The sequence below is a fragment of the Sus scrofa genome, chromosome X, assembly GCF_054392235.1.
Source record: "Sus scrofa isolate SSC_HxYL_T2T_F1_AM1 chromosome X, Sscrofa_HxYL_maternal_Yorkshire_Landrace_v2.0, whole genome shotgun sequence".
NCBI classification, from domain to species: domain Eukaryota; kingdom Metazoa; phylum Chordata; class Mammalia; order Artiodactyla; family Suidae; genus Sus; species Sus scrofa.
The window spans coordinates 24,642,501-24,662,273 of record NC_139401.1 but is presented as its reverse complement, the minus strand read 5'-3'; the positions used below and the strand labels follow the sequence as shown (position 1 = coordinate 24,662,273).

At 40.5% G+C, this 19,773-nt stretch overlaps 1 protein-coding gene and 1 long non-coding RNA gene across 5 annotated transcripts in view; one reads left to right on the top strand and one right to left on the bottom strand.

Annotated features, from left to right (window-relative positions):
- Positions 1 to 19,773, bottom strand: part of POLA1 (DNA polymerase alpha 1, catalytic subunit) — a 303,907-nt gene that overhangs the window by 47,170 nt on the left and 236,964 nt on the right. The gene's annotated exons all lie outside the window — the stretch shown is intronic.
- Positions 363 to 4,127, top strand: LOC146394513 (uncharacterized). The gene is made up of 2 exons (XR_014835836.1): positions 363 to 1,996; positions 3,623 to 4,127. It is a non-coding gene; the product is annotated as an uncharacterized LOC146394513 (long non-coding RNA).

Genomic DNA, 19,773 nt, shown 5'->3' with positions numbered 1-19,773 from the left:
GGCAGTAATTAAAGGTCTTACTTAGTAGTTGTTGGTAACCACGTTTTTAAGGAGGTTAAAAAAAACAATAGAAAGTAGTATAGATATATTTAATTTGGTAATTGTGTTTTATTAATGAGATCTATTTTGGACATACTCTTTGGGGTTAAAACAAAGATGTACTAAACTGTTATCAGTGCGATGAAGCAGAGTGACATAGAAATATTTTGTAATTCATCAACGAGAAGCACAAAAGCATCTGTGGACTACATGGCATCAAACTAAATCATACCAGAACACTAATAATAATAATAATAATAACAACAACAATAATAATAAAAAGAACAATAGTACTTTGCACTTACCTCCTTCCTGAGGAATTTCAGAGTGCTTTTTATTTTATTTTATTTTATTTTTTTTTGTCTTTTTGCTATTTCTTTGGGCTGCTTCTGTGGCATATGGAGGTTCCCAGGCTAGGGGTCCAATCGGAGCTGTAGCCACCGGCCTACGCCAGAGCCACAGCAACGCGGGATCCGAGCCGCGTCGGCAACCTACACCACAGCTCACGGCAACGCCGGATCGTTAACCCACTGAGCAAGGGCAGGGACCGAACCCGCAACCTCATGGTTCCTAGTCGGATTCGTTAACCACTGCGCCACGACGGGAACTCCCAAAGTGCTTTTTAAACACGTTATTTTTCCTTTTTTGAACAAATAAGACAACTAAATCAAAGAGTAATAATGGTTTGCCCAAACCACAAAGTGAGTCAGCGGCAAACCAGGAATAGATTTTTCTAACTTGTTCAGTTTCCTGCAATTATATTGTGCAATGATTACTCTGTTAGAGTGTGTCTTGGATGTTACACCCAAGACACAGGTTACCTCCACATTTCATGGCGGCTTACTACCCCCTCCCCTAGCCTATTAATAACAGCAGCGTCTACAAACCCACACCACCAGCCAGCCTGCCTGCCGCTCCAGCAAGGGTCCCTTGGGGAGACAAGAGCAGAGTACACTACAAGCCTCTCAGCTGCCCCCACCTCCCCACCTTCAGGAAGCTGTCCACAGATGGCCCCCAGGAATATCAAGATATCATAAAGACCAGTAAAACCAAGTAACACATTTTGAGTGTTGGGAGAAATTCAAAGATGGCAAGGTCATTGAAGAACCAGAGCTGTGAACCACTAGAAATACCCACAAGCAAAATGGGCAGCTGCTACGATCTGCGTACAGGTTCTGGAGGGCAAGGAGTGGTCCGGGGCAGGTGGGCAGAGAAGAGTCTTCATGGGAAGTCAACTCTTTTTCTTTTTAGGGCCGCACCTGCAGCATATGGAATTTCCAGGCTAGGGTCTGAATTGGAACTGCAGCTGTTGGCCTATACCTCACCCACAGTAACACAGGATCTAAGCCACATCTGTGACCTACGCCACAGCCATAGCCACACCGGATCTTTAACCCACTGAGCGAGGCCGGGGATCGAACCTGCATCCTCATGGATACTAGTCGGGTTCTTAAACAGCTGAGCCACAACAGTAACTCCAACTCTGAGACTTTTTAATTCTTTCCACTAAAAGTATAGGATATCTGTTTGATTTACATAACCTAAAGGTCTGACGAAAGAAATTTCTAGCCTGGAATTTATGCCATCTCCTGAGGTGCACGGAATCACAGCCCAACACTATTAGGAATTATCAGGAAGTAAGTGGGTTACAGTGGGAAATCAAGTCCATGTGGAGTAAGGAGAGGGTAGGGGCTAACTGCTGCTAATGTGCAGATACACACGGGCAGAAAAAGTTCTACTGTGCAGTTAAGAGGGTACGATGGCAAATGAATAACAGAGAAAAGAGGATGGAGTCAGAAAAGTATTCTATAAACATCAACTATTCTATAAACAACAAAGTATTCTGCTTCCACTCTCACATGTTGAGAAACCAATTTCACATACTCTTTTTTTTTTTGTCTTTTGTCTTTTGTTGTTGTTGTTGCTATTTCTTGGGCCGCTCCCGCGGCATATGGAGGTTCCCAGGCTAGGGGTCGAATCGGAGCTGTAGCCACCGGCCTACGCCAGAGCCACAGCAACGCGGGATCCGAGCCGCGTCTGCAACCTACACCACAGCTCACGGCAACGCCGGATCGCCAACCCACTGAGCAAGGGCAGGGACCGAACCCGCAACCTCATGGTTCCTAGTCGGATTCGTTAACCACTGTGCCACGACGGGAACTCCCAATTTCACATACTCTTTATCAGGTTCCTATCATGAGCAAGTTGCTATACAATAACGTATCAAACAGTCCCTGTCCTCAAAGAGTTATAATGCACGAGGGTCAGCGCTTAAGAAGTGCAGGAGTTTGGGGAAGAAAGAGATGCCTTCCGGCTGGGAGGCCTCAAAGGATGACAAGAAAACCAACAGGGAGAGACGGCCCCGAGAAGGGGGATGCAGGAAGGGGAAGCCATGAGCTGGGGGAGGTGGCACCGTGGAGTCAAGGCCCGCCTGCACAAGGACCAGGGAGGAGTGGAAACGGCAGGTGCCATCGATGTGCTGTCTCATTCCTTTTAGGCACAAGTGAGTGATCTGAAACTCGACAGCCTGAAATAAGGCTGACTGGAGATTCTTTGCCAGCTCCAAGACCCCAACGCTGGAAATGGGGCCCCGCCACACTATTTCTCCCCACTGGAGACTCAAGGTAAGCCCAGCTATGACCGTGCTACAGGACATGGCCCTCCAATGCCTCTAGGGCTACCATCCCATCCCAGACCCTGTGGGTGAGAGGGAGTAAACAGCTGATCTACCAGGACCCAGCCAGCTGGGTCCAGAGGGAAGGAGATGATGACAGGAGGTGGGAAAGTTCCTTTCAATCTCAACTGTGGAGGCCCCTAAACGCCAAGGTTGGGAGTTTCCACCTCAATACTGCCAGTCACCCATCCGGTCTCTTTGAGGATTCTCTGCTCTCCAAGATGGCCCTTGCCTCCTTACATGATGCAAGTTAATGTTGAAAAAAAAAATGTGCTTTTATCACCAATTTTGTTGAAATGCATTTATTTCATCTTCTCTTTGCTCATTACCAAAAAACAGCTTCTTTGGGCTTTTCTTTAGCCCATTTCTCCCCCTTTATTTTCAAATGCATATTAGCTCATAGAGCACTATAAGTGAGTCTTTTATCTAGGAAATAATTCATGTGTTTGACTTCATTTCCTTTCTACTGTCTATTTAAATTGTTATCTAGATGCTACCCAATCTCCTTTTCTATATCAAAGTCAAACTTAATGCATATTTGACAAGAAGCAATATTAAAGTTTGAAGAGTTTCACTAACTCTGAGATTCTCAATACTGTAGGTGTATATCAGAGTCACAGTGGAGCTTTTCAAAGTACACAGACGCCGAGGCCCCACCCCAACCTACTTAATCAGATATCTGGTGGTACCATCTGGGCACCTGTCTTTTTTAAAAAAATTAATTAAAAAAAAAAAAAGGGAGCTCCCGTTGAGGTTCAATGGAAAGGAATCTGACTAGCATCCACAAGCAGCTTCGATCCCTGTCCTCACTCAGTGGGTTAAAGGATCCAGTGTTTCTGTGGTTGTGGTGTAGGCTGGTGGCTGCAGCTGTGACTCAACCCCTAAGCATGGGAACCTCCATATGCTGAGGGTGCGGCCCTAAAAAGACAAAAAAAAAATTAATTTTATTGAAGTATTGCTGATTTACAATGTTGTGCCAATATCTGCCATATAGCAAAGCAATCCAGTCATACATAAATTCTTTTTCACATTCTTTTCCATTATGGTTTATCACAACATACTGAATGCACCTCCCTTTGTTATACAGTAGGACCTTGTTTATCTATCCTAGACATAATAGTTTCCACCTGCTAATCCCAAACTCCCCAATCCTTCCCTCCCCCACTCCCTTTCTCTTGGTGGCCACCAGTCTGTTCTCTGTGTCTGTGAGTCTGTTTCGGGTTTCGTAGATATATTCATTTGTGTTGTATTTTAGATCCCACATGTAAGTGATATCATGTGGTATTTGTCTTTCTCTTTCTGACTTATTTCACTTAGTAGTAGGATAACCTCTAGGTTATCCATGTTGCTGTAAATGGCATTACTTCATTCCTTTTTATGGCTGAGGGAAACGCCCAGTCCTTAACCCACTGTGCTGAGCTGAAGACCGAATCTGTGTCCCAGTGCTACAGAGACACTGCCAATACTGTTGTGCCACAGCAGAAACTCCATGTAGACTTTTTAATGATGGCCATTCTGACTGGTGTGAGGTGGTACCTCATTCTCATTCTGATTTGCAATTCTCTAATGATTAGTAATGTTGAACATCTTTTCCCTTGAGTACTTGTCATTTTAAAAAGCATAAGAGTTCCCACTGTGGTGCAACGGGATTGGCAGGTTTTGATCCCCAGCCCAGCACAGTGGGTTAAGGATCTGACATTGTCACAGCTGCAGTTTAGGTCACAACTGCAGCTCGGATTTGATCCCTGACCCCAGGAACTGCATATACCGTGGGGCAGCCAAATAAATAAATAAATAAATAAATAAATAAATAAAAATTAAGAAGTGGAAAAGATGCGCCTTAGTTGTTGAGAAGTAATGCGCTAAAAGGTACATGATTAGGGAATTTGCTTTGGCCAAATTTCTGCACACAAACACAGCTATTTTTTACCCTCTCTAGAAAACAGGCAATAGTTATTACTGAATGCTTAATATCAATGGAACACACATCAAAGAGACATAAATAAACAAAACAGAAATGGTTTGTGGATATTTGTGTTTCAGGCCCTTCTATTAGTACTGGCAGAGAGAATTAAAGTCATCTTTTCTAATATTCTTCTGATGTGAATGCTATTTCAATAAATAAGAAAACTAAGAGAGTTTATCACGATTGATTTTAAGCTCCTTGAGGGTAGGAATCATGCCTTTTTCATATGGTAACCATCCACCAATTAAGAATGGATCATTTAAAACATGTCTGGTGTTGTGCTAGATGCTGGGGATACAAATATAAACACACACACAAAAACACGGTCAATGAGAGGCCATAGAAATCAATTCGGATAAAATAAAATGATTTGGATAAAGTGTTCTCTGAAACAATAAAACCAGCTGCCATTTACTGCATATTTACTAGGTGCCTTGCACTACTTTAGTCATTTTACGTATCACCATATTTTTGTATTATCCCATTTAACTTGGACCCTACGAGGCAGGCACTATTCTCATTCCAGCTCTACAGCGGAGGTGCACGGGGTACCTCACGTATGCCAAAGTTACTTGTCTAGCAAGAACTGGAAAGCAAAACTTGAACTGGCTATTCTGGTTCCAGAGTGCAGGCTTTTAATCACAACCCTATACTGCCTTTCAGGAGCCCAGGTCATCATCATCCCTCGTGCGCAAAAAATGCTAGCCCAGGAAGGAAGGAACAAACAACAAATATTTACAGAGCGCTCCCACAGTGCGCCCCAAACCCTTCTTCCTAAGACTCCTGAACACTACAGGCTAAAACCTATGATTGTTTGTATGATTCTTTAAAAGCTTAGGCAAAAACCAAATATTATCTTTCCTTCCACTTCAGTCATGGGGTCAGAAGTTAGGTTTCCATAGCTAACCCTTAAACAGCAGATTCCTTCTCTTTTCTGCTCCCCTAGTTCCAACGAGCTTACATCATCTGGGAGCCAAACTAAAAATGACATTTTTTTCAGGACACTGCTTCCAAGAATTTCCCACATGCCCTAGCATGTTACAGGGATGCCCTGCTGCAACGAGCAAGATATTTTCTTAGAATTAGGAGAGAAAGAGAGGCAAATCTAAGGATGATATTTCAGGTTGAAAGAAGGAAAAAAGTTGCCTGATTCAGGGCTAAGGGCTGTTGCCAACAGCTTGTTTTGTTCCCAAAGATCAGCACACAAAAGTTTCACAGAGCTGGAAGGAAAAGATTTGGATGCTAAGTTAGATGGGGGGTAGGGGGGAGCATGATTCCCATCATTCCTTTGGGAGCAGTAGAAAAATAACAAAACCTCTATAAAAGAGATGAGCAAGTCTGCTGTGAAAGGAATGACCCCTCACATATAGGGAAAGCAATTTGCATCTACAGATCTCATTGGTATAAACGACCTCCTTCAAAGAGTGAAAACCTCAATGGAAAGCCACTATATACCCATGAAAGGCTTTGCCGGCTATTTGTTGAGCTGTATACAGACTAACAAACAGGAGTGGTTAACCTGGCGCACCATGCACTATAGAGATATTTTTTTTAAGTAGGCTTAGTCAGCTAATCTTGTTGAGATTTCTCTCATACTACTGATTTCTTATTCTCAAAATAAATTAAGAGGCTTCATTCAAAATTCCCTGTGGTCTACCAGCTTGAGTTTGTTGGGTGTCTTTGATTGTCTCTTGTCTTTAGATTCCCTGCCTTGTCTCTTTAGATTTTGCTGTGCCCTTTGGTATTTCCCGTTAGTCCATGTCTGGAATAGCTAATTACATGGTAGCATAATTCCCGCCCGTACAACAAGGAACAGCAGAACCTTGCTAATTCACACCAATAACTGAAAGACTCCTGTGTAAGTTACTGAATTATGCAAATGAGCAGTAAGTGAAGAAAGATGATTCAAAATTGTATTTCATTCATTTATTTTGACAAGTGTAGTTTAGTCTTAATTATTTTGAAAATTTCTTTGTAGCATACTAATAAATTTACTGTGGCACATTTGTTAAAAGTGATAAAGGCTTTACTAAGAGAGACCAATGTGTGCTCTGGTGGATAATTTCCTGAAGACAGGCTCAATTCAGACACTCTTTTATCTTGGATTTCACTGACTTTTCAGCATCTTTTTTTTTGGGGGGGGGAAGACAATATATAATATACCAGGAAAACATATATAGGAATTATTTTAGCAGCAAACATTTACTCCATAAACAGGTCCTATGTATGTCTAAACTTTCATCACGATAATAGTAAAAAAAAAAAAAAAAAAAAAAAAAATTAACCATGCTTCAAGTAAAACATTTTTACGTTCTCTGGTCATAATGCTAAAAGGATTTTATTTTTATCTTCTAAATAAAACCAATTCAGTCTGCCATTCATCTCTTTTAATTCCTATTTCTGTTTTGTTTTGTCTTACCATACTTCTTTCTTCTTTTAAAGTTAAAGATGTCTGTTTTAAGATAAGTGGATATATCACAGTATGTAACATTTTCATGTCAAAATACTTACATTATTATATCTGAGTTAAATTATTTAAGATAGGAAAACACTTTGATACACTTCTGACAGATGTATCTTGGAGGATAGAGTCAACTTCTTTCAAAGCGGCACCACTGGTTACAGGGGGGAGTGAAGAGCGAACAGCCTTCCAGCTTCCAGTCTTGGGTTGAAAGCTTCACATAGACTAGCCTCTCATTAAGTGCTTTTCCAGTAAACTTTCAGTTCAGATAGGTTTTAAAAATCATCATGTGTTTGTCAAACGAGGTTCTTTGATTTACAAAAGCTTGATCAGTAATAGAGCACTTAAAGAATAGTAGGAAAGAAAGCCAAAACTTAGTCTCAAACTGCATGCCAGTGTCCATGCCTATTACAATCTCACCCTCTTTTTTTTTAATGGCTGCACTGGTGGCAGATGGAGGTTCCCAGGGTGGGGGTCGATTTGGAGCTGCCGCTGCCAGCCTACACCACAGCCACAGCCACGCAGGAGCCAAGCTATGTTTGCGACCTACACCTACACCACAGCTCACAGCAATGCTGGATCCGTAACCCAATGAGCAGGGCCAGGGATTGAACCCACATCCTAATGGATACCAGTCGGGTTCGTAACCTGCTGAGCCACAACGGCAACTCCTCGCCCACTCTTCGAGGCCCAATTCAGGTGTCACTTCCACCTGGAATCCTTCCCGGAGCTTCGTGCAGAGATCCCACTGCACTTCACACCATCTTGTGTTAGGGTTATCGGCCTTCAGGTTGAGCTTTCCCTACTCAATCGAGAACAGAGCAGCTGGACACAGTGGAAAGAAGGCTAGGCTACCTCAGGGTCATTTCCTCTTCTTCAGGTTGTTTTGTCATCTGAAAAATTTTATCTGATGGTATTTTATCAGCCATTTTATTTAATGGGAAACGTAAGAGATAATGGACATGAATGTTCTCCATGAAATACAAAGTCCTATAAAAAGGAGGTGCTTAGAGGGTGGGTGCATGAATAAGAAAATGACAAGCAGTATTATTACCTCTAAAGCAGGACCCAGGTCTTGCTTATCCCTAGGCCCTTTACCCATCACACAAGGCAGAGACTCAACAAACACTCAACGAATGATTTGGGGGCGGAGTAAGAAGCAAGGAAACAGTGAAAACTAGACTTACACACGGACCTGGTTTTGTAATCTTACTTGTGAGTTAAATTTTACAATAATTTCTTAAAACAAGAAAAGTACACCAGTGTCTAACATTAGCCTGCAAACCTATCTTTTCGTCAGCACAGCTGATTTAAGCCTTAAGCTCTAAGGGATGGTGCTAAGGCCAACAGGTTTCCCAGGGCCTTTACATGGGGAGAGCGCAATCAATGTTAATTCAATTGAACTCAGTAACAGACTACTAATTCCGCCTAGTTATTGTCTCACTGGCCACAAGGTAAGAGAATGCTGATGTGTCTGAATAAATTCGTGGCAACTCTAAAAAGAACTACTCTAAGAATGAGTCAAATTGATGGGGGGAGCTTTCTTTGTGTATGAGATTTAGCATTTATTCTATCAACATGATAGGGCAACATAAAGTAATCAACAGGCACTGACTAATCACATGCAAATCAACAGCAAATCTGGGCCTGGGGCTACTGAGTAAATGTAGATATCACAAGGACACAATTCAACTTCAAGAGTTATGGCTGATGTCCTTAAGTAACTCTGAAAAACTTAAAAGAATTACGGAGGATAACGAAAACATATGCCAATTTCTATGAAAAGCAAGAAAGCAAAGCAAATCAAAACCAAACAAAAAACCCCAGTCAGTTTAAACATTAAGTCAGGTTAAAAATCAAATCTGCACAGTGAGCAGAAAGGCAAGGACTAAGCAAAAACACTTAACTTTTAACCATTAAAGGCTCTTCTGGTGTGGCATATACAATTAGTAAAAATAAATAAATAAATAAATAAATACATCAAACAAAAGATTAGGAAGATAGATGAGAGGCAAGTGTTGTCTCGCATAAGCATGCAAAGGGGCATAAACACTTTCGAGGAGAAATGCTATCATAAACAGAGTTAAGGAAAATAAGAAATGACGGAGACATTATATTCTGGGTTAAGTAAATGAGCCAAGATTCTCAAGAGGAAAAGAATATGCAACTCAAAAATAATCCCTAACTACTAGAGAAAAATACCAGAGTCAGACTAAACCTGTTTAAACCCCAAATATCTCTGCGAGCATGAGACAATTCTGGGTGACTCTAAATTCTCTAATTTCCTTGAAGCAAATGCGGCTGGCGTTGTCACATCTTTCACTTACTTTTTTTTTTTAAGAGTCACATTTGTTACAAATTTTAAATGGTACTAAAAAAGTCACAAGGTCAATAACTGATAAAACCACCAAGGGTGCTTCTTTAGGAAGATTTAAGAACAAAAAAAAAAAGGAATGTCATATGCTTCTAAGACTAGAGACCTTTTAATGTTTAAAGTTGCATTTTGAAAAGAAGTAACTGTTATACATCTTAAGTGGCTGATTCAATACATTTCTAGCAAAAAGCATTAATTTTGAGGAGAAGAAAATTTAGTGTAACTGTAACTCCAAGCGCTTTATTTAGGTCATGTTAGAGCAGATTATTAGATGTTACACATATATTGATAATTTAATATTCCTGAAACTCAGAGTACATTCTATCTTGATACTTAAAGAATCTATTCTCTTCTCTGCCATGAGTATTATAAGCCTTTTCCTCCTAATTAATCTGCAATTAATTCAACCAACCTCCAATTAGTCTTCTACAACATTACCCTACTTAGACAATAGAGCAGCCTCTAGATCGGGTTTTAAACCTGGGCTAAAATAGACTCCTACAGACCAAAAATGGTTCTGGGATTTCTCTTTGTAGTGTAATTTAGATGTCATATCTAATTTGCTGTCATGACTATTGTTTCACTGTGCAATTTGTATGTCGCTTTGAATGGTGAAGGCATCATAGCTTTATTGAATTAAACCTTCTGTCTTTATTTAGGGTCTGATGTTACATGTTTGTGCGTGTATGTTTATGTCTCAAAAGCTCCTTTTGGCATCAAGTAATAGCAGAAAAGGATTATGTGCTTTTGATATGTTTGCTCCTATCTTAGTAAACATAAACACAAACTGGGGGAAAAAAGCCCTCTTCAAAACGAACTTTAAATAATAATGATATTATTATTATTTTAAAGACTGAGATAGCTAAATAAACAAGCCATTCGTATTTCAGAGTTAGAGAAGGCCTGGCTGTCCTGTAACCTAAATTGCCTTGTCAAGTCTATTAAACAATTCTTTCCTCAGAACTGCCCTTTTCATTGACTTTTTTCGTGATGCTACCTCAAAGAAAAAATATTCTCACCACAATGCCATAAACACAAAGAAATTCAAATACTCCCTGGCTTTAACCCATAAGGAACAAAGGCCATCTTAACCTATATTGCAATACTCAGTGTGCTGGTCTGTTTGTAACTGTTCTTCTTGTCCTGGCCTTTGTGTTCAAGCTTGAAACTAAAGTTAGGATTAAGACTAATCATGGAAAGCCTTCCAGTAGACCACTGGAATAGCCTTTTAAGTAATTTTTAGTGCATGAAATTTCATAAAGTTTTTACTAGATAATTACACTTCCTGATTTTGTAATTAGTGGAAGTACATGCAATTACATAATAATTATGATAGTAATTACGTAATTAAGATGTATAATTATGTAGTAAAAAACATCATGGAAATAAAACCATCTACTGTGTAAGCACAATACATTTTAAAAGTAAATTCACTAGCTCAACTGTTTAAAAATACTTTTCTTCAAAATAAAGTGATTAGCTCACATTATGGTCTAACTGCTTGAAAATTGTTTAGTATTTCTTCCCTCATTGGTGACAGACGAATATATTTTTAAGTATATGAAAAAATCTTATCAGGTTCCCCCCCCCCACCCTGCCGGCTCTCAACACTGAGAAAATGACAATATGTTTTGCAAATGAAGACCATCAACCACAGCATCATCGCCTAGATAATGCCCTTGTCTGTGCTGTTGTACTTGTCAATACAAAAGGGACAAGGAAGCTGTCCATTGAAAAGATGTACTAGGAAAGGATTTTATAAAACTCGTAACACATCTGTTATCACAGCACGCTTTTAAGTCCATTTCTACATAAAAGTGCAAAACTTGAGTGCGTACTCACAGAAATGGGCTTAAAGAAAAGACACGTTATTAGAACCACAAGTTTGTCACCCAACTACATGGCAACTTTCATACACAACTTTCACCATCCTAAAGACGATGACAGAAAATATGCAGACAAGATACCTCCACTTATGGGAAAGCAACTCTTGTGACAATTTCCTGGAAAATGTAGTTTCTCTTCTGTCACACTGTAAAGTCATCTTTAGTTAAACAACTAAACAAAAACAAAACTGGCAGTATTGAGAGGGAAAAAGCAAAGCAGTACGAAGGGGCTCTGGGCTGCCATAGAAAACAGCAACTTTGTCATTCTTGTACTAAGCATAAAAAGAGAACAGAAAAGTCAGCAACAGCAGGAAAAGAAAATTCCAAAGTGAACTTTGTAGTAGCAAAATTAAAAAGGATCTGGTATTCATTTCAAAAAAAAAAAATCAAGTTCAGTGCTCTGAAATCTTTACAAATATGCTAAATCAATGTTGTAATGAGGCCCAGAATGTGGTGCCTGGGTCAGACCCTACTCTGGGCATATACAGAGTGGCCCTTGTATGAAGTGGGTATAGAGCTACATTCCTATTTTCTCTTTTATAAGCCACTCATCTGGAGAAGCTGAAAGCTATTTTGAAAATCCTAATTTACTTCTCCCTTGTTCCTTCTAGTTAAGAAGAAACAAAGTGGAAGAACTCATGCTTTCTTGCTTCCCCCCCTTCTCCTAGCTCTTCTCAGGCTCCTACATTTTTAAGCTTAATTGCAGAATATATTTCAAAAGATCAGGCTGTCATGCCGTTTCTACCTCAAACCTGGGTAGGCCTTCTCTATTCCACCCATTTGTCATTTTAAAGTTTTGCCAAAAGCACAGCCCCAATCAGTGCATGAATAGAATGGGCCTAGGCTTTAGTTATTAAGAAGGGAGAGTAGCTGGAATCAGTGCTTCTCAAACTTTAAAATGCCTAGGATCACCTGGGAATCTGGTTAAAATGCAGATGCTGATGTAGTACGCGGGGAGGGCCTGATATTTTGCATTTCTAACAAGTTCCCAGGTGATGTCTGTGCTGCCAGTATAACCCTTTGAGTAACAAGGCCTTAGGTTTGACCTGGAAAAAAGTGCATGAAGAAAAAAACCTGACCTTGGTTCACTGGTATGTTACTTTCTCTCTCAACTGCTAAATTACTGGAATCATTTTCCAAGTTGAAGAAAACATTTTTTTTCTGGTAAATTTCAGTTCTTATAGTTAGTTTCTTGTTATAAAAGCAGAGCATGCTCAGATCATATGAAGGAGAAAATAAAAATGATCTATAATCCACTCATAGATAACGGCTGTAAACAATTCTAATGTTTCTGACTAATTTTTCCACCTTGCATATAAACTACAAACTAGAATTATAATGGTTACTCAGTTTTGAACTTTAACCTTATATTGTTAGTATTTCTCTAAGTCATTAAAGATTGAAACTATGTAATATCTAACAGTAGTAACACTCACTCTCCCAAAGCTGAGGATTCATGTGAGCCCTTGTTTTCTATCAGAAACATTTTCTGTGTTTCTACAATCACCTCCCAATCATAAAGTGTTCTGAACTGCCACGTTTGAGTTTCCTATGATAAAAATTCACTTGCAGTAATCAAAGGAGCAGTTTTAAAAAAAAAACAACAAAAAAAATTCCCAAACCTCAAATCATTTTTTATTTGAAAGAAAATGAAACAAAAGGAAAATGGACTTTAAGCTGCCCATTTCAATCTGTTTCGCTAACGAAAATTGTTTTTCACAATTATAACAGACAGAATCAGTGCTTAAGTGAATTTCTACTTTTTATATTTGGTAGGTATGAATTGTTCTGTGTGTGCTCTACTCTTTATTAGTCATTAAAAACAGAGAAAGGGTTTATTTCTAAAATTCAGTGGAATAACCCCCGAGTTTTAAAAAGTGATATAAGAGGAGTTCCCATTGTGGCCAGCAGTAATGAACCCAACTAGCATCCATGAGGATGCAGGTTCGATCCCTTGCCTCACTTTAGTGGGTTAAGGATCTGGCGTTGCCGTGAGCTATGGCGTAGGTCACAGACATGGATCAGATCTGGCATTGCCCTGGCTGTGGCGTAGTCTGGCAGTTGTAGCTCCGATTTGATCCCTAGCCTGGAAACTTTCACATGCCACTGGTGCGGGCCTAAAAAGACAAACAAAACAAAACAAAAAAGTGATCTAAGAAATGGACCAGACGGGTTTTCTGACGTAGCCTTCTTTTTTAATGCATTGTGAGGCTTTCACAAAGTTAATTCTAAGAATGTCTACTGGCTCAGAGAGGCCTCCAGCAGCTCTCAGCTACTTTTATTTTAGTACTTCTAGCGATGCTATCTCTCTCTTGCTTTCGACTTAGCAGTTCAGGAAATACAAGAGAAAGCCTTAACAATCGAAAGGGACCTATCTTAGGATCCTCAGAAATCTTCCAATTTCTGAGTTCCCACTGTGGTGCAATGGGATCAGCCTCTTGGGAGCACTGGGACACAGGTTTGATCCCTGGCCCAGCACGTGGGTTAAGGGTCCAGAGCTGCCGCAGCTGCGGCTTAGGCTGCAACTGTGGCTCGGATCTGATCCCTGGCCTGGGAACGCCATATGCCACAGGGCGGCCAAAAGAGAAAAAAGAAAGAAAGAAATCTTCAAATTCCCATATTCCCTAAAGCATACACTTTTCCCCATACGACTCTTATTTTCTGGCAAAAACAAAATCAAAAACAAAAACAAGGCAAAACGAACCCAAAAAACCCAAGGCACTGTTTTAGACTCCCTGAGCTTTTCAGTACTAGCTGCTGTCTCTCTTTTGGGTCCCCATTTTCCATGAAGTTAATACAATCATTTCCACTTCACGAGTGTAAGTATTTGGCTGACGGACCCTGTGGCAGTGTGGGAGAGGGGCAGTCACCCGGGTGTGCTCACTAGTAAGTGACTTGACATTCTTTTGATACAATTCAAATTTGGCATCAGCAAAATGAGAGCTACAATGTCACTTGTCTTCAGTATCACTCTCAAAGAGTTGAAGTGACAGACGTTACATCTGAAAATGTCAAAGAACTTTAATGACTTAATTTATCGCGCACCTGAGTCATGCAAGCAACGCAGGAGGTTGTAGAACTTTACCGCACACTGCCCTCCGTTCATGGGCAGAACTGCCTGCTAGGACTCACGCTCCTCCACGGTTTTTAAAAGGGCTTGTGTGATCTAATTTTGCACTAAGAATTCATTCCACAAATATTTTAGTGAGCTGGCTCCCATGAGCAAAGCAAAGGTCAACAAGGTACAGCCCTTTGCCTCAATGAACTCAATGGAAGAGAAAGTCGTAACATTCAGGACAAATCCTATGAGAAGGGAGCTTACAGGGTGCTATGGGCACCCAAAGGAAGCAAGCTTCTATCACATTCACTTTCTTCATCAATATAACGGGGCACGAGCCAGTACTACCTCATAGGGCTGTTGTGAGGACCTGTGTGAGACCTCTGAAAGGGTGATGGGAAACTCTAAAGTAACTTACATGCGGTCAGCCCACTCCTGGTGACACTAATGGAAACAACAGCTGTCGACAGACATTACCATCAGGCATAAGAGAAAAAAGAGCAGCGGTAACAAGCAATGGAAAAGTTTAAGAAAAAACTGGCAATGTAAGCAGGTGAGAACAAAGCTGGAGCTCTCACCAGGCTGAGAGGAGTGAGGAGCACAGACTCCCTGACACGGGCAGCCCAGCAGGCAGTGCCCTCAGGCCGCCCATGACCCTTTGCAAGAAACGGGGTGACCTGAAGCATGGTCCTCTAGGCCTGAAAGGACACTCCTGAGAAACTGGGCTTCCTCACAGAGGCTTTTCAAAAGTCCACAGTTAAAGCAGCATTCTTCTGCTAACACTGACGGCTGTAGCTAGAATTCCTTTCTTCAACATGGAGTCCTAAATCCGGGTGTTCCTACTCTGGCAGAGACAACTGCAACATGTTCAAAAGGGTTAATGGAAAAATTCACCAAGAAGACCATCTGTTCTGGGCTGAACAAATTCATAGTGAAGGGGGGCTGAAGTCCTAACCTCCAATACCTCAGTATGTGACTGTATTTGGAGATAGAGCCTTTAAAGGGGTAATTAAGCTAAAACGGACACAGGCGCAGAGGGAAGGCCATGTGAAGACCGGGAGAAAATGGCCACCTACAAGCCAAAGAGAGAGGGCGCAGAAGAAACAACCCTTCGGAGTTCCCGTGGGGCACAGCAGGTTAAGGATCTGCCGCTGTCACTACAGCGGCACAGGTTTGATCTCTGGCCCAGAAACTTCCACATGCAGCAGGTGCGGCTAAAGAGAGAGTGAGAGAGAGAGAAAAAAAGAAGCAACAACTCTTCTGACACCTTGATCTCCGACTGCTGGCCTCCAGAAGAGTCAGGAAATACATTCTGCTGTTTAAGCCACCCGTCTGTGGTACTGCTGTGGTGGGAGTAGCAAACTAATTCACCATCCTACCACAAACAGCTGACACAGAGTAAGAGGAGATAAGCACATAATAAGAAAGAACAGGAACAGAAAAAAGGGGGTTTTGGTTTTTTTGGTTTTTAGGCATAAGGAAAGATCAAACACTAGGATGAAAATGCAATTTGTGTTCAAAAGAATGACAAGCCACAGACTGGGGTAAAATATGTGCCAAAGACACACTTGATAAAAGACCGTTATCCAAAATATACAAAGAACTCTTAAATAAGAAAACAAACAACCAGCTTAAAAAAATGGGCCAGACACCTCACCAGAGAAGATATACAGATGGCAAATAAGCATATGAAAAGATGATTCATGTCACATGCCACCAGGGAAATGCAAGTTACAACACTGAGATACCACTATACACCTATTAGAATGGCCAAAGTCTGGAACTGTGACAACACCAAATGCTGGGGAGGATGTGGAGCAAGGGGAGCACTTGTTCACTGTTGGTTGGAAAATAACACGGAACCACTTTGGGAGTCAGTTTGTCAGTTTTTTAAAAAACATGAAATAAAATAAAATAAAATAAACATCACATGACCCAGCAATTACATTCTGTGCTATTTACCCAAAGGAGTTGAAAACTTATGTCTACACAAAAACCTGAGCATGGATGTTTACAGTAGCTTTATTCAGAGCTGCTAACACTTGGAAGCAACCAAGATGTCCCTCAGTAGGCGAATGGATAAAGGAACTGTGGTACATCCAGACAATGGAATATCACTTAGAGCTACAAAGAAAGGAGCTAGCAAGGCACAAAAAGAGGAAACAGAATGCATCTGACCAAGTGAAAGTAGCCAATCTGAAAAGGTTACATACTGAATGATTCCAATGACATGACATTTTGGCAAAGGCAGTACTGTGCAGACAGGAAAAAGATCAGTGGTTGCCAGGGTTAGTGGGGCGGGGGAGCGATAGGTAAGGGCACAGAGGATTTTTAGGGCAGTGAAGCTTATCCACATGACTCTGTAGTGGTGGATACATGTCATCATACATTTGTCCAAACTCGCCTGATGTCTAACATCAAGAGTGAATCCTAAGGTAAACTGTGGACTGAGGGTGATAATGAGGTGTCGCTGTGGGTTCTTCAATTGTAACAAATGTCACACTCTGGTGGGGGATGAGGATCATGGGGGAGGCTGCGCGCGGGCGGGGCAGAAGGTACACAAGAAATCTCTGTACATTCTGTTCAATTTTGCTGTGAACCTACAACCGCTCTAAATAATATAAAGTCACCTTAAAAAAAAAAAAGGCAGTTAGTGGATCTCTTTCTTTAATTCTGTCCTAAATGGACTCTTAGGCTTCTCCAGGGCAGGGGGCATGGGTCATCTTTGTTCCTCTGACATCTCGGATGGCATGCATCAAATAACAGGGAATATATATGAACTGTTTTTGTTGTTGCCGAATTAAAAAAAAAAAAGGCTCAGTTGAGAAGCGAGAAACCCTTTCTTCCACCTTTATTTTTAAGCAGACTTAATTCAGACAATTGGGCAGAGATTTGAACTGACTCATGTCTCCCTCAAACAGTTCACTTAGCCCTACTCAGGCCGAAGTCCCCATGGGATAAGGCAGTCAAATGGGACCATTATGTGCTGCCATCATGGAAATGGATTTTTTACTTCATGTGTTGCCACTATGTTCCTCTAAAACTTCTTTTGCATCTATTATGCCATCTGTGTACATTCTGGAGCAGTTAAAGTAATAATGCCAAAGTCCCGCAGAAATAAGATTTTTAAAATGTTATGTAGTTACAGTGAATATGCAGCAAATACGTCACCAAAGTGAATAACAGTCCCTTACCGTTTTAAAGGAAAGGGAAAAATACCAAATGGGGTTAATTCACATTATGGACTAATGGCCTGTAAACCTTCGTTTGAAAAGCAAAGCACACGAAAAAGCTTTGACAAGAGCTACTTTTCACCATAAAAATAAATAAACCTCTTTCAAATAATTTGTATGTGTTTTTTCCCCCCAAGTCAAACTGCCAAGTTTCAAAGAGGAATTAAAAACCACCATCCAGTTACAACCCTTAAAATATGGGCTTTATAATGGAAATGGTAAAACTATCTCAGCGAAGGAAATGTTGCTAGGTATCACCAGTAAAGGAGAGTCTATGGTAAATACTTCACACGCCAGTTCCAGGGCACTTGTTGACAGACGATACTTAGATTCCATTCTCAATAATATAACTGTGTGTAACGACTGTCATTTTTCACAGGAGTTTTGATGTTAACATCTATTGGTGTTCTGGCCTTGGTCCAAATTGAATAAATATATTTGCTCTCTGGATCCCACAGATTTTCAATTCGTTTTAAACGCAAATCTCCCTTGAACAGCAAATCAGAAGAGAGTGTTTCACTCCAACTTATAAAGTAAGAAATGAATGTTATATATGTCACATTAATTTACACTAAGTTTCCCCTGGAACTGTTAGCCTCAGGGCTTAAGAATATTCTTGTTCTCCTATTGTTCCCTAGGAATTACAACCTGTGTCAATTCTTTTATACTTAGAAACGGTTCAAATGATGTTTTCAGATTTGCCTGGGGAGGACTTTCTAAGAAGGCAGGCTTCCCAAACTCTATCCTCCACCTTTCGAACTAACAATTTCTAGGTTCAGGATCCATAGATCTGGATTTTTATATGCCACCAGGTGACTCTTAGGAAAGAGCTTATTACTATTAAATGTCACTGGTTAGGAAACTTCTGCTCCTGGACCATGAATAATAAGCATGACCCAGCGTTTCAGTTTATATCCCACCACTAACAAATACCCTAACACAACTCAGCATTACCGGGTGATCTGAAAATGCCCAGAACAAGTAAATTTCCACTACTCCACTCAATTCTAAACTGCAATTTAGGAGTAATAAATAAGCAAAAGATCAAAGGAAAAATATTTTCACTAATTAACACTCCATAAATAAAACAAAAAGGCACTTGAAACATTTCGTGAAGTTCCTTGTGTCAGACATCCATTTTGCATCCTTCTTTTGGTTTTTTCCTTTAGCCTTTTGACATGTAAAAGAACAAGTCAAAGATTCACTCCGTGCTGGCCCTGAACTCCAGGACAGTGTTATTTATTAGAAGCAAATGACAAAAAAGTGTCCCAATTCTTCAACTGGTGAAACGGAACCATAGTAAATACTGTGATGCTGTCAGCACTTTTCCCCTTTTGCCAAGCAAGTGTCTTCCAAGTGGCTACTCAGTTCTCTCCTCTTTTCTGGGAGAACGACATACACTCCTTCAGCCTCTCTAAAAAAGACTTCTACAAGTCTCCAAGAGTCACAGGACTTTTGGAAAATGGCTGATCATGCAGCCCTTCTGATAAGAACTTTGGAAATATCTGGAAGATGAATCTACCCCTTAGGACTCTATGAACATGTAGGGAACAATCTGGATTCAGAAAGAAGTTCAAGGGGATCGAGCTCTAATATACAGGTACCCAGAAAGGGGTAACAAACCCAAGAGAAATACACAATGCACTCATCACAGAGTCAGTACCGATTCTCTAAACGCCTTTAAGCAAAGGTCCTCGGGGCTGAAACAGAAAAAGCTATTGTTGATACTGCAAATAAACATGGACTAGATGCCACCCATGAATGAAAGTTCAAAGAGCTTTTAATAACTGAAGGAATTTTTTCTTTATATAAATTTTACTAATCCACAGAAAATACCAACACTGAAAGATAAGATACTAATACCCGAACAACTCCCCCATTAGTCGTAAAGTGTTTTATACCCAAGGAGAGAAAAACCAAGTTAGTTAAGGCCTTAAAAAAAATAACTTCCAGACTATCTTTGTAAATGGAAGAATCAAAGTCATTTATGACTAGAGCTGAAAACAGTTAAGACCACATCGAGGGCACGCGATTCTTATGTGAGGAAATCCAGCAGTATGCGTAGTTCCATATGCCCTTGAG